The sequence below is a fragment of the Lagenorhynchus albirostris genome, chromosome 20 (assembly GCF_949774975.1).
Source record: "Lagenorhynchus albirostris chromosome 20, mLagAlb1.1, whole genome shotgun sequence".
Classification (NCBI taxonomy): Eukaryota; Metazoa; Chordata; class Mammalia; order Artiodactyla; family Delphinidae; genus Lagenorhynchus; species Lagenorhynchus albirostris.
Genome location: NC_083114.1, coordinates 4,476,751 through 4,491,513, shown reverse-complemented (window position 1 = coordinate 4,491,513; position 14,763 = coordinate 4,476,751).

Below are 14,763 nucleotides of genomic sequence, written 5' to 3'. Positions count from 1 at the left end.
GAAACAGTAACTAATCCCTATTCTTCACATAATCTCCTAAGTATTTTTTTTAAAAACCAAATCTATAGATGTGCATAGTTAATTTACAAGAGGTCGGGAGGCAGGTGTGCGTGTGTATGGATACAAGATGGGAAGGGAGCAATAACGATGAGCTTAGGGGTCCTCCTCTCGCTCCCACCCCTGCCCCACGGATAGAATTTCTGAAGAATTTACAATTGTGTAGACAGAGTGAGAAAAAATGCAACTTCCTGATTTACTCATTTGGGCAGGATATGCGCAGTCCTGCCCATGGATTGTGGATTAGTCATTCCATCCACCAGGAACTCCGGCTGGGGAGAACATCTTTCTGAAATAAACCAGGAGTTAAGGAGTAGAGCCTTACTGACCAAGTCAGCTCATGTCTCACAACCTTGATGCCCTCATCTCTTCCCAAGCCCCATTGGGTGATGCTCTTTTCACAGTGTCTTATCTCCTTTGGTTCTTTGCTTTCTCTCACCTGACCCTCGTCATTCCCCCATCACAGTGAGTTTGGCATGCATTAAATCCCTGCACACTTTCACCCTTCCTCCTGCCAGAGCTAGGGCTTTCTTTGTTCTACATTCTGGCTCTATGAGTTGGATTAAACCCGTCTGCCCTCACATCACAGGTGGTTTGCAGTAACATCGGGAAGAGTGTCTCATTCCGACCCTTGAGCTGAGCCCAGTTATGCTACACAACACAACGGTATTCATTCCTTCCCCCCCACATCTGGAGCCCCAGTTCTTGAATGTGAATGCCTCATGCTCTCTGTACTGGGTTCCCAGGTAAGTCACAAGGAACAAGAGAAGAACAGGCAGCTTCAGTGGCCGGTGGGCTGAAGAGGTCGTGGCTGGGGGCATAGTGTGCTAGGAAACAGGGAAGGTGGGGAAGGTGAGATGAGTTTGAAAGTCATTCCAGTGGCATTAGGCAAATTACAGAGTCCACAAAGCCAGGTCTGAATTGACATCCGGAAGTCAAAGCCAGGACTGAATCAAGTATGGAATTGTTACTGGCATCCAACAACTTCTAGAAGTACTAGGCTCTCTTCTTTCCACTCCTTACAGAGAAAATAAAATTTCATTAATGTGCCAATGGATAGAGTTTGAAGTCACAAGAATAAAGTCAAGAACCCTTGTTTTCTCATGGAGAGTCAGTCCATCTAGGATTTCTCTTTACCTCCAAATAGTTAATAGAATAAGAGGGGTCAAAGGGGTCTTCTCCTCTGTTCCCTCAGAAGGTAAAGGAGATCAGGATGTGACCACTAGAGAGAAGGACGAGGTTGACCACTTGGGGGCTTTGTCTAGGTCTTCAGGAAGCTACCATGGTTAACTCCAAAGATCTTGTTGAATTCCACGATTAAATGAAATTGAAAATTAACTGAGATTTTCTGCATGGCAGTTAACATTTAATTGACAGTGCTGTGCATTTGTTTATGCCTCTGGCCAATCATATTGAATTCCTGGATTTGGGTCCAGGGGGTTGGGAAATGATCAAATTGCATGGCTGTCTTTGAAATCCTAAGCTGTTAGAAAGCTTTAAAATTTAATGTATCTTCTATTTTTCATGAAAAAGGTCGTGTGGGTTGTGGATATAATTAGGATTGAAGCAGAACGTTTTTCAGTGGCAATCATTGGAATCACTGATTTCACTGAGGTATTTCTTTTTTCATTCCTTTTCAAATGTTTTTTGCTTGGAGCACAGGCAAAAAAAGACCCTGTGATTTGCCGAATTCTTTAATGTCATCCCACCTTCCCCATTACAGCCCTTCAGAATGCTACAGGGCATCACCCAGACGCACAGGGAGAAGGAATTTATGTGCCCACCAGGCCTGGAATGGAAGTTGGAATCTCAGAACACTTCATAAATCTGGGAGGCCTCTCATGCCTGTTGGCAGACTCCTGGCCCCTGAGCCATACGTCAGGTTGAAGAGCAACTTTCCTTTAAGAATCTCAACTATAAAGCATGATCCATTGTGCAAGAAGAAGGTCCCTGAGGGCCAGCTGGGTCCGACTTCCATTGCTCTGTTGGAAAGAGGTCAGTGTGTCCATCCATTCTTTTTTATTTTTAGACAGTAAAAGAGAGACACAGATAGGCAAGAAAGCCTGTGACACTGACCTTCGTCAGCTTCATCCTGAAAATGTGTAGTACGGCTGACCCTTTTTTGCTTCAAGGCTACAGCTTCACCCACTGACACGGCATTTACTGCCAAGCGTGTGATGACAACATAGCTTTTCTTAATTGCTCTTGAATGTAATGAAGCAGGAAAGAGAAGACAGGTCTTTGGATTCCTAGCCTCATCAGTGGCTAGTGAATCAAGCATTCCATCCCAGGACGCCGCTGGTTTTAACTAGCAGTAGGTGCGGGATTTATTGGGGCAGATGGCGGTTATACGGGATGCGGGTGTGCAGAGTTCCCCTGAGCTGGAGAGGTGCGTACCCACCGGGGCAGCCTGGTGCTGTGGAACAGATGTACTTCCTGCCCTGGTTACTTCTCCTGAGTTCTGTAACTAAAGAGCTCCCTGCTGACAAATTCCTCCAACACTTTAAAACCACATTTCCTGTGAAGGTCTTTCGGAGGTGAAGTAAAAGTTAACGGGAAGCGCAGTGAGGGGCCGGGATCGGGTTGCCTTGGGGAAGTTTATTACGATTCACACAATGCTGTAGACCCTGCAGACGTATCCACTCTGACGTGACGTGGTGAACTTAGAGGGAAGCAAGTTTGCCACTTCCTTCACATGGCTTGTCCCTAGAGCAGGGGTGGGGTTCCTCCCAGCCCACACAAGAGAGGCCGTGTTGGTGGTCAGAGGCGCCTCCCAGACCTCACTAGGAGGGGAGCTGCTTGGTCCTGAGTGATGTTAATGTCAGTGACAGCTCACGTTTATCAAGTACCTGTCACTGGCCAAGCCCTGCTCTCAGAACCTGATGCACGCAACTTTATTGAATCTTTAAAACAGTTCTACAGATCTGATGTCATTAATACCCCTATTAACAAAGGAAAGTGAAGCAAATTGAAAACACTATCGTCTGACTCTGCGATCTCTGGGAACCCAGATATCTTCTGGGCGCCTGTATTTCAGCTGTAGGTCTGGGAAGCTGAAATGTGATTAAGTTGGACATACTATAAAAGAGTAAGTTATCATTCGAGACCCTGGGGATCTTGTCCATCTTCCCTTCCAAGCCTCGCTTTTCCATTTTATTCCTAGAGTTCATTCCCTGAATTCTAGAGCAGGGATGGCAAATAGGGTTATCACATGCAGGGGCTTCAGTCACTTGGTAGGAGGTTCCCAAAGCATGTGGCTGGGGAGGATTCTCAGGGGAATCGGGGTTCAGTACATCAGAGCACTAAGATGAAAGAATGGCATCTTCTGTGGGTACAGGCGGGAGTGGATGAGGGGTTAAGACCATCCCCACAGTGGTGCCGTTGTATCTCCGTTGGCCCTTCCATAGGGACCTGAAACAGTAAATCAGTTCATTAACTTATGTATCCTGAGATGCTTCTCTGTGGCGGCACCGTGTTTTCTCGTGCCTTCACACCACCCCCAACAATCCCATCCGTCCTGGGAGGTTTGGGTCAAATACCATTATAGCCTGACGGACGGTCCACGGTGGTGAGGCTGGAGATTCAAAGAAGAGTTTCACCAGCTACTGGCCCCCAATCAGAATTACTTTACTTGAATCTCCGTGTAAAATAATAAGGAATGTCCTATAAAGAAGCACCGGTGAATGACAGCAACAGACCCTGTATCGTATGAGACGGGTGCCGTTTATTACATACAGTATAAAACACAAACACAATGTTTTTTTAAAACAGAAATAACATGGAACACAAAGTGTCCAACAAAATATGTGAAGACAGATGTTTTAAACTCCTTAAACCTTTATCACAGAAAACATACATATTTTATGTTACATAGAAAGAGAGAAAACCTGGCGCAGTGGTGCAAATTTAATAAATACATTTAAAATGGGATTTTCCAATTTTAAACTTAAATTTTTTTTTTTTCTGGCCTCACCCCATGGCATGCAGGATCTTAGTTCCCTGACCAGGGATCGAACCCGTGCCCCCCGCAGTGGAAGTAGGGGACTGTCAGGGAATTCCCTTAAGCTTAAATTTTAAATTTGTTACTATTGCCTCTAACTTTCCTTTTTGTAATTTTGTCACAGCGAGTCTTAATGCATTAAAGGTAATTAATACATTAAACAGTGTCTAGTTTGAATTACTAGAGTAGAAAAGTTAAAGAATTAAGAAAATTCTCAGAGAACCATTTTGAATAAAAGACCTTAGCAGCTTTTGTAAGAACTGATCAAGAATGATGGACTGAAAACAGAAGAAGAAATTATATTCCCTCAGAGACAGGAAATGGTCAGTTGTCTCAGATGGGGTAAAATTTGCAGTACTAAAAAAGAAATTTAAAGACTTAAAGCACATAAAAGCTACCTTTTTGATAACTGTCAGAGAAAAATACTTTAAAGGAGCTTTGAAAGGCTTTTTTTTTAAAAAGTTAATTGTCATCAAATATGACCAAACAACTTGGAACTTCAAATAGAGTGCCCCCTTAATACAGCATATATGTATTTCTACTTCAACAAACATGAGAAAATAAATTGCATCAAATCAACATCCACGACCACCAATGGTCTCCTTTCAGTTGCCTTTGCTCTCCAGGGGGAAGAAAATAAACAAGCATGTACAATTGGCTTAACGGAACCAAACCATGATGGGAAACTATGAATTTGCTTGTTTTTTTATGAACCTTAATATGTTTGCAGAAATCCATAGGAAACCCAGATGTACCCTTGAAAAATTCCAACTTTTAATTTCAGAAAGTCAGGGAAGCTAAAACTGTTTAACCAATTTGATAGATATATAAAATGCTAATAGCCCTAGTCTCTAAGGCCGGGAGACTTGTAAAGTTTTATTTCATAGCATCTAAGTCCTATTTCCTGGCAAATATCTTCATCTTATAGAAGTGCTGCTAAAGAGCATTTTTGTCATATTGAGGTTTTGCAACTGTAATCGTGAATTAATTCCATGACCTCAAAACAGTCTGATAGACACAGCATCCCAGTTTTATTAACCTAGTTTATAGTCGAAGAGGTTGAACAACACCCTTGCCAGTATATGAGTCATCTCTCATTAGGCTTTTTTCCCTAACTTATCACTATTTTAAACTTCCGAACCATCATCTTTCTTCTCCTCTTCTAATAAGAACAGAAAATGTGAATTTACGTTGTCTCCATACCAGATGATTGCAGAAGTGGGGTGTGGCGTAGACTAGTACGAGATCTGCTGGATCACTGGGCCGGTGATAATAATTCTTAAAATAAAGAAAATACTCTGCCATGTAGCTGCAAAGGTATTACTGAAGAAGAACCATTGAACTTAGGGGCTATGAGGGATACTCGGTGATGAACATGAAAATATCCACCTTCAGGGGCTCTGACTCCCAAGAAAAAAGTTAGCCTTTGGTGTCAAAAGTCTTGGGCAAACTTTAAAGTGGCCACAATTAAAGTGTGTCATCATCAGGGTTAGCCAAGCGATCATCTTTTCAGGTTTGACAAAACGTGCATTTATCCTTGTTTAGAGCTGGTGGGAACCTTCAAAACCATCTATTCTACTTCCTGAGGAGTAAAGTGAGACTCTAGGAGCCCTAGGAATTTCTGTAAAGTCACAAGAGAGTGGGACATGAGGCTATGGGGGCTGCTCCGGCCCTGCTCTGGGGAGACCCACAGGTCACTCCACCAAGTAACCCCACGGGTTTGCTCTCTGTAGGATGACTTACAGTGGGCAAGCCTAAGTGGTCTCCCTCCTGCCCATGACTTGTTTCTGCAAAATAGAGGCGGGGGAGGTGACTGAGGGGTCACAAACACAGACTCCATCAGTGGGTTTACGCTACTCCCTGCTCCTTCCATCTCTGGGATTTGGAAACTTCCAGTGTAAGAGCAGTCTTCTAATTTCAGGGTAAAATAACCTTAAAATGGAGTGCAATTATCCCAAATTGCATAATCTCTGTGCAAAAAGACCTGGAAATGCATAGGAAGATAGGGATGCACCTGTACGTAAACGTGTTCATGCAAACAGTCATTTCCTAAAAGCAAGAGAGGGGGTCTGTAATACTCCTAAACAGTAGCAAACAGAAAGGCTGAAACTTACATCCTATTTGCTGTGCGCCAGGCATGGATATCAGCGCCTCACATAACAATTCAACCTTCATGTGAAGTCAGTGCTTTAAGTGCTATTATTGTCATCCTTTCTTCACAGGTTAGAAAACTGGGGCACAGAGAGCTTAAGTATGTTTCCCAGGGTCTTCATAAATTAATACATTTAGAAAGTAATAAATCTAGAATTCAAATCAAATATCCATGCTCTTAACTAATAATTTACACAGACCCTCGGGATTAAAGACTTAGAAAATAAGCTCAGATGGGCTTAAGGATGTGAGGTGATCTGGCGCTGCCAGTTAAAATTAAAATACATCGTCGTCATTCCTTTCAAATGGAGCTGAGAGGATGGTCTCCACTGCACTGGGCTGTCCTTGTCTCTCACACGGCTCCATCAGCCTCTCCTGTAAGTTACAGCTGCCAGCCGGGAGCAGATGATGAGAATGAGTAAGGGGAGCTGGGGAATAAAGCAAGAGCCTTGCAGCACTTCAGATCAAGGTGAATTTGAACGTGGTTTCGGGGAAGGCCGTGTGCCTGTGGCTGACTGTGTGCCCCGGCCCCATGCTACTGGGAAGACAAGAAGGAGGTACCGTTTGGTCGCCTTCCAGAGCCCAGAACGGAAAAGCCAGACAAGCTGGGGGAATCAGGATCCATCCAGATGAAGCCGCCATGTGCTTGCAGGACAGATGATCAGGAGGGTCTCTGGGATGTGGAATGTTGGGAAGAAGCAGAGGAAGCCGTGGAAGAAAACAGAGGATGAGTTGGTTCTTGTTGTGGAACGAAAAGGGGGAAGCTGATTTCATCTGAGGGACGGAGAGGGGTGAAAAGGTCAGGAAAGGGCAAGGAAAATGAGAAACAAGTCTGTGTATTTAAAAAATAAAAAAATTTAAAAGCCCCAAGAAGAATGACAAGAAGAAGGAAAGGGCCAGAAACAAAGATTTTGAGCTAAGGAATAAGAATAGAAAAAAGGCATCCTTTTCCCCCCACATCTATTAGGATCGCTATTATCAAAACAATTCAAATAAAATAAAAATCAAACAGAAAATAACATGTGTTGGAGAGGATGTGGACAAATTCGAAATTTCATGCTTTGCTGGTGGGAATGTAAGATGGTGCAGCAGCTATGGAAATGTCTGGCAGGTCCTCAAAGAGTTAAGCACAGAACTACCCTATGATTCAGGAATCCACTCTGAGGTATATGCTTAACAGAATTGAAAGCAGAAACTTTCACAGATATTTGTACACCCATGTTCATAGCAGCATCATTCACAAAAGGTGGAAACAGCCCAAGGGTCTTTCAAAAGATGGATGAATAAATGAAATTATATATATATATATATATATATATATATATGCAATGGAATATTATTTATCCTTAAAAATAAAGGATCATCACAATGTGGAAGGATCCTTAGAGACATTGTAAGTGAAACAGCCCAGACACAAAAGGACAAATATTATATGATTCTACCATGAGGTACGTATAGGGGAGTCAAATTTACGGAGACAGAAAACAGGATAGACACAGCCTGGGCTGGGGGAAGGGGATGGGGAGTTATTGTTTAATGGGTACAGAGTTTCTGTTTGGGAGGATGAAGTTTTGGAGATGGTTGGTGGTGACTGTTACAGGACAACATTGTGAATGTATTTAACGCCACCGGATTATATACTGCATGGTTAAGATGGTAGATTTTATGTGTACTTTACCAAAAAAAACTTTTTTAAGGACCCTTTTAAAAAGAGTTCAAAAGATCCTTGGAAACTAAGTAAATTCCCACAAATCCATGCCAACTGGATTTAATTATGAGGCCCTTAGGCACAATGGATAGTGCCTTTTCTGGTCCCTTGAGGATAATCTTTGGGCAAACCCTAGACTCAGAAGGCATTTGTATTGCTGATCAAGAGGCAAGAAGTATGGTCCCCATTTCCAAATGGTTATCAGTGGTGCATTTTCTCAGTAGTAAAGGATTCACAGAGTGAGGTTCTATCTTCTTCCTTTGCAAGCAGGGAATGAATGGTGCAGGAGGTGGGAAAAGCCAGAGTATAAAAAATCCACGGAAAATAGCATATGTCAAAGGAAAAGCATGGTCTGTCTGGACCAGATCAAAGTGATGATGAAGGATATGGTTAACACAAGCATGAATGAGTTTCTTTATGGCTATATTTTATCGTTCAAGGTGGGAGGTAGTCTGTAAATTAAAGACCCAAAATGGATGGATGAAGATAGTCCCAAAGTAGAAACTGTTATTAAGGACCTTTTTTAAAAATTTTTTTTAAATTTTATTTTATTTAGTTTTTTATACAGCAGATTCTTATTAGTCATCAATTTAATACACATCAGTGTATACATGTCAATCCCAATCGCCCAATTCATCCCACCCCTCCTTCCCCCCGCAGCTTTCCCCGCTTGGTGTCCATACGTTTGTTCTCTACATCTGTGTCTCAATTTCTGCCCTGCAAACCGGTTCATCTGTAATATTTTTCTAGGTTCCACATATATGCGTTAATATACGGTATTTGTTTTTCTGACTTACTTCACTCTGAATGACAGTCTCTAGATCCATCCTCGTCTCAACAAATGACCCAATATCGTTCCTTTTTATGGCTAATATTCCATTGTATATATGTACCACATCTTCTTTATCCATTCGTCTGTCAATGGACATTTAGGTTGCTTCCATGATCTGGCTATTGTAAATAGTGCTGCAGTGAACATTGGGGTGCATGTGTCTTTTTGAATTATGGTTTTCTCTGGGTATATGCCCAGTAGTGGGATTGCTGGGTCATATGGTAATTCTATTTTTAGTTTTTTAAGGAACCTCCATACTGTTCTCCATAGTGGCTGTTATCAATTTACATTCCCACCAACAGTGTAGGAGGGTTCCCTTTTCTCCACACCCTCTCCAGCATTTGTTGTTTGTAGATTTTCTGATGATGCCCATTCTAACTGGTGTGAGGTGATACCTTATTGTAGTTTTGATTTGCATTTCTCTAATAATTAGTGATGTTGAGCATCTTTTCATGTGCCTCTTGGCCATCTGTATGTCTTCTTTGGAGAAATGTCTATTTAGGTCTTCTGCCCATTTTTGGATTGGGTTGTTTGTTTGTTTTAATATTGAGCTGCATGTGCTGTTTATATATTTTGGAGATTAATCCTTTGTCCGTTGATTCGTTTGCAAATATTTTCTCCCATTCTGAGGGTTGTCTTTTCATCTTGTTTATGGTTTCCTTTGCTGTGCAAAAGCTTTTAAGTTTCATTAGGTCCCATTTGTTTATTTTTGTTTTTATTTCCCTTATTCTAGGAGGTGGATCAAAAAAGATCTTGCTGTGATTTATGTCAAGGAGTGTTCTTCCTATGTTTTCCTCTAAGAGTTTTATAGTGTCTGGTCTTACCTTTAGGTCTCTAATCAATTTTGAGTTTACTTTTGTGCATGGTGTTAGGGAGTGTTCTAATTTCATTCTTTTACATGTAGCTGTCCAGTTTTCCCAGCACCACTTATTGAAGAGACTGTCTTTTCTCCATTGTATATCCTTGCCTCCTTTGTCATAGATTAGTTGACCATAGGTGTGTGGGTTTATCTCTGGACTTTCTATCCTGTTCCATGGATCTATGTTCCTGTTTTTGTGCCAGTACCATACTGTCTTGATTACTGTAGCTTTGTAGTATAGTCTGAAGTCAGGGAGTCTGATTCCTCCAGCTCCGTTTTTTTCCCTCAAGACTGCTTTGGCTATTCGGGGTCTTTTGTGTCTCCATACAAATTTTAAGATTTTTTGCTCTAGTTCCATAAAAAATGCCATGGGTAATTTAGGACCATTTTTTTTAAACAGAATTTTTTTTTTCAGAATCCAGAAAAGATAACGGCCTTACAGTCAAGGAGTGAGAATGCCAGGATTGCAGAGAAAATAGGAAGAAACACACAATTCAAGGGCAGTCATCACTCCTCCGACATTGACAAATGCAGCTAAGTGATAGAGGAAGGAAAGGTTTGGTGGCCAGCTAGCACTGGTTCTTATTAATAAAAGCAAATTTTGGTCACAGTTTTTAGTGGCCTATGGGAAATAGGTAAAGCAATTGATTTAATGATAAGCATTTTAAGAGACAGAAGAAAAATAATTGTGACAGCTCCAACCATAAAATGTTTCCAGACATTTCAGTTGGACTGAGCTTCACAGTACAGTTTATCCTGTGCATTTTTTAAAATAAATGAGAAAATTGAGGTTTAGTGGTACTGAATGATTCATGCAAGAGTTCATCATTTCTGGTCAAATCAAGACTGTTCACAAAATAATCCACAGGACATGGGTTTTCATCTTTAAGGCACAGAAAAAGCTGATGAAATGAAACATCTTTTTTTTTTTTTTCTTTTTTAAAGGAAGCTAGGGTTAAGAAAATGGATGGAGTGGGCAGGTCATGGATTCTTTTCAAGGCATATTTAACTTTGAAGTGTGAGATAAATCTAATGACTATATAATCATATTATTTATCATTACGGCTCTATCCCTGGCCTCAAACAGTGAGTGGAGAAAAAAAATTTAAGTAATGTAGGAAATGAGAAGGGCTGCTTAGGAAGGGTCAGGCAAAGGCAGACTCAGCACAGTTCTAGACACATAGCAGACATCACAGTGGCCAGAGTGGAAATAAAGGAGAGGACAGTAAAAAGGATGACGATCAGGCTAGAGAAACTGGAGCCAGAGTCAATTAAATAATGAAAATGTCGTAGGAATAAATGGGCCTGAACAAGCAGGGAACAGACTGGCGAGAGAGCGAGAGACACACATCGAAGGACTGATGAGGGAAACAGACTCTGGGCATTGTTATCACACAGGAGATTTGCAGCTTAACTTAGGACACAGGATGATGCTGGTCAAAAGAGATCTGCTTCCAATTTTTCCGTGTATTCATTATATATGGCTCAGGCTAGTGGAGTTTATCATTCAGCTCATACGGAACTTTTTACTCAAATAGCAGAGGCCAAAGAGTCTGAAAAAGAGCTCATTATTTACAGCTAGATGGAGGAAGAGCTAAACGTGTTCAACACAATCATTTCACAGTTGGGAGCCAATGCCGTTCGGTGCTTTTGCATCTTAGTGGGTAAGAAGGGATCAGAAAGCTACATCCCCAAGAAAGTTCTCAATTCCAGACGCTCAGACGCTAGTGGGAAGGGGATTTTTCTCTAAAGAGGACTTTTCCGAAAATGAAAAGGCGCACTCTAAGAAAAGGTAAAGTAGATCAAAGAAGGGAGAGTCAAGGCCAAGTTGGGAAATGAAAACAAGGTATCGTTCTGGGGCCAGATGGTTACAAAAAGGGAAAAGCGACAACTAAGAGTCTCATTGAAAAGAAAGGCAGGAATCCAAAAAATAAAGATGCAAGATGACGTTTGGCATAAAGATTTTGATACAACAAAGTATTGCAGGGTAAAATGTCACCTAGAAGAAAGATGATATGGAAGTAAGAAGGGTGGGAAAAAAGGGGTGAAAAGATATTTGTAAGTTATTCAGTTGAGGGGAAATGTGGAGTTCGCTGGAAATGCTGAAGAGCTGTAATAGCCTAAACTTTTTTTTTTTTTAATTTAGAAAGAAAAAGAAAAAAACTGTTCAGGGGCTTCCCTGGTGGCGCAGTGGTTGAGAGTCCGCCTGCCGATGCAGGGGACACGGGTTCGTGCCCCGGTCCGGGAAGATCCCACATGCCGCGGAGCGGTTGCGCCCGTGAGCCATGGCCGCTGAGCCTGCGCGTCCGGAGCCTGTGCTCCGCAACGGGAGAAGCCACAACAGTGAGAGGCCCGTGTACCACAAAAAACAAAACAAAACAAAACAAAACAAAAAAAAACTGTTCAGGCCTAAATACGGTATAAAATACGGTATAAAAGTGCTTTGACTCATTCTATATAAAGGTAAGTTATTATTATTCTAGAATATTTACTTGGACTTTTCATGACAAAGTACAACTGATCTGGGGTTTAAGGGGTAAGATCAAGTGGTCTGAAACAAGAACTATGTTTTGCTCTGAAGGTATCAGTTGATAGTAACTCATCAGGAACTCTGTTCCCTCTGAAAAACTGCAGTGAAATGACTGCAAAATTTTCTTGCTTCCTACTGTTCCCTAGTTGACCAGCTGGTGCAGGCTTGAAATAAAGAAATCTGAGCTTAGATAAGGCTTTGTGGGAAAACAGGTGGGAGGAAAATGCCATTGCCCAGACCAGAGGCAGACAACCGTTCAGGAGTGGAATGCCAAGTTGCTGACCCTGGTTCTTCAGGTCAGGGATGAAGGGCAGGGCCCTGGGAACCTGGGAGGTTCCAAGAACACCTCCAGCTCCAGTCAAAAATGTGCCCACAACTTTTACCTCTGTTTCTTCCATCTTCCTTTGGGCCCTGTTTTCCTAATGTAAGTATTCTCTGGGAAAATGAAACTCATCTGACCTGCATCTGTCTGGGTGTCTACATCAGATAAACAGACTACTTTCCGTAGAGCTAAAGATCAGAGCAGTTGCCCCAGGTGGACCACAAGGTTTTCCCCATGAATCTGAAGCGTGAAGTGGACACCATCAAGTATGGTGCTTCTGATGAGAGGGCAGAACTTAGGCCAGTAGGGTTAAGCCCGTAAGGACACAAGGGAGCAGTGGACACAGGCAGGATGGGGGGGAGAAGTTACTTGAGAAGTGAAGGAAGCGGGGATCTAGGAGGTAGGAGGGGAAAAGGCACATCACTTCTCTTTGTGATGAAAACAAGCCCCCAAGGATGGTAAACACTTTATGATTACTATGAAGTGACTTTGGGGACGTGGACCATAGTTGGACAACGTCTAGACCAGACAGTAACCTGAATGCCCCTGAGGAGTTATCAGTTAGCGCCAACCTAGGAATCTGGCCTCATCGTGTACCAGCCAGGAGGAGCTAACAAAGGATGCCATTTCTCATCATATGTGATCCTTCGAATATACCTAGAATATCAGACCCAGGAACTGGGGGATGAAAAGGACTCACAACAGAATGTATGATCCCTCTGTATTGTTACTTTTTATTTTGACAGTAGAATTAGAGGAGAATTGAGATGTTGAGCCTATAGCTATTAAAAGAACACAACCAACTGTTGGAAATTTAACTAGATAATTAGGGTTATAGCCTGAAACATACTAACTAAATATCCTAAATGTCCCACAATGGATTCATATATTAGAAGCAATTTCTATTTTCAGTTTTATTTCCTCCTGACGTAACGAAAATCCATTATTTTGTTACTCTGTATTTGAGGTTGCACTGCCTTGTAATTTTCCAAAATTCATTTCTTTAAGCTTTAAACGAAAGATCTGCCATTCCACAATTTGATGATGTGACAAACAGGTCTGTACTTTCCCTGTCCATGGTTTTCACCATATAATTGAGGCTCTGAATGCAAATCTGTCTTCACGTCGATGAAGATATTTCAAAGACCATAAATTCTACAGTAGCGCTGACGTTTCTTGATGTTTGGGTTTTTAAAGTCCCCTTCTTCCTCAGTGATTACAGGATGCAATAGGAGAACAGGTGGGTGTTTTATTTCTACACTAAGACTTTCACTGGACGGTGAGCCATATTTTCTTAATTTGGGGAACCATACGATTGTCTCTTCCTTGATTCTATGGTGGGCCCATACAAAGACCTGGGGTTTCTAGAAAATGTGGCAGTAAGAATTCATCTTCCTTTGCTATTATTCAGCCATTCAGGGCCAATTGTAAACCGTAGCACATCAATCTGGATTTAGCTGGTTTACAGAAGTCGAGCCATTTACTTCTATTTCTCGACACTTGGTTGTGTCAGGTGACAAGAAATACTGTCATGGCACTCTCATGGAGGCAAACTGAAGCTGCAAGACTTGAACTCGAAAAAGACTTCAGAAATGTTTTATCAGAATGACATTTTTCCACCCGAAGCTGACTGATTCCACTTCCCAGAAATGCAGTGATCCATTTGTTACAAGCTGCTCCTGTATCTCAGTTGTAAAAAGCCCAGCTCAGCGATGCTTCTCTTTAGTACTTCTCTTGACAAAGCACACCCTTAAACACTGATCTAGTTCTATAGTGGAGTCACTTACAGAGTTAGAGAAGGAAAGGTTTTCAAGAGAAAACCTAGAGCGGTGAGTGAAAGAATTACTAGCCAAACCTTAATTAAAGTCTGGTTTGGACACAGACTAGCTGTAACTGGTGTACTTCTTCGTCAACTGGAAACCTCAGCACCACTGAGGTGCTGATGTCTATGTGTGATAACAAAGAATTATCACACATTTTGGGTGTGATAATACTTTGTTATGAAGGCTCTCATGTACATTATTAGATGGCATCTATAATCCACCATGCTTGGGACCCCCAAATATCTCCAGACATCACTTGGAATGAAAAACTGCTTTTCGTTGAGAGCCACTGTCTTAAGTGTTAGTTTTTGATCTGTACGGTGGAATGTAAGTGGAGAGTAGGTGTTGGTTTAAGGGGAGAAGATGTACTTAGGGTAATCTGCTACACTAATATAAGCTATTATCGCTTTATAGACACATTTATTCACATATTAAATGTTGGTTATCTTCATGGGTAACAGATTTGGCAGGTCTCAGCTGA